Consider the following 637-nt stretch of genomic DNA (forward strand, 5'->3'; position numbering starts at 1 on the left):
AGGGGGGAATGAGAGGGGGAAACACCAGAGCAGGGGGAATGAGAGTGGGAGAGGGGGAAACACCAGAGCAGGGGGAATGAGAGGGGGGAAACACCAGAGCAGGGGGGTATGAGAGGGGGAAACACCAGAGCAGGGGGAATGAGAGGGGAAACACCAGAGCAGGGGGAACGAGGAGACACCAGAGCAGGGGGAATGAGAGGGGGGAAACACCAGAGCAGGGGGAATGAGAGGGGGAAACACCAGAGCAGGGGGAATGAGAGGGGGGAACGTCAGAGCAGGGGGAATGAGAGGGGGGGGAAACACCAGAGCAGGGGGAATGAGAGGGGGAGGGGGAACACCAGAGCAGGGGGAACGAGAGGGGGAGGGGGAACACCAGAGCAGGGGGAACGAGAGGGGGAGCGGGAACACCAGAGCAGGGGGAACGAGAGGGGGAGGGGGAACACCAGAGCAGGGGGAACGAGAGCGGGAACACCAGAGCAGGGGGAATGAGAGCAGAAGATATTCCTTTTTAAACCAAAACGTAGCGATGTAAATGTAGCCTGAAGAAAAGTTAAACCTGATGATTCTGAGGACAGTTCTGCAGCCTTATTTCTCGATGTTTTCAAAGCAGATTCATGGCTTTTATTTGACATTTATT

The sequence above is a fragment of the Sander vitreus genome, chromosome 16, assembly GCF_031162955.1.
Source record: "Sander vitreus isolate 19-12246 chromosome 16, sanVit1, whole genome shotgun sequence".
Lineage (NCBI taxonomy): Eukaryota > Metazoa > Chordata > Actinopteri > Perciformes > Percidae > Sander > Sander vitreus.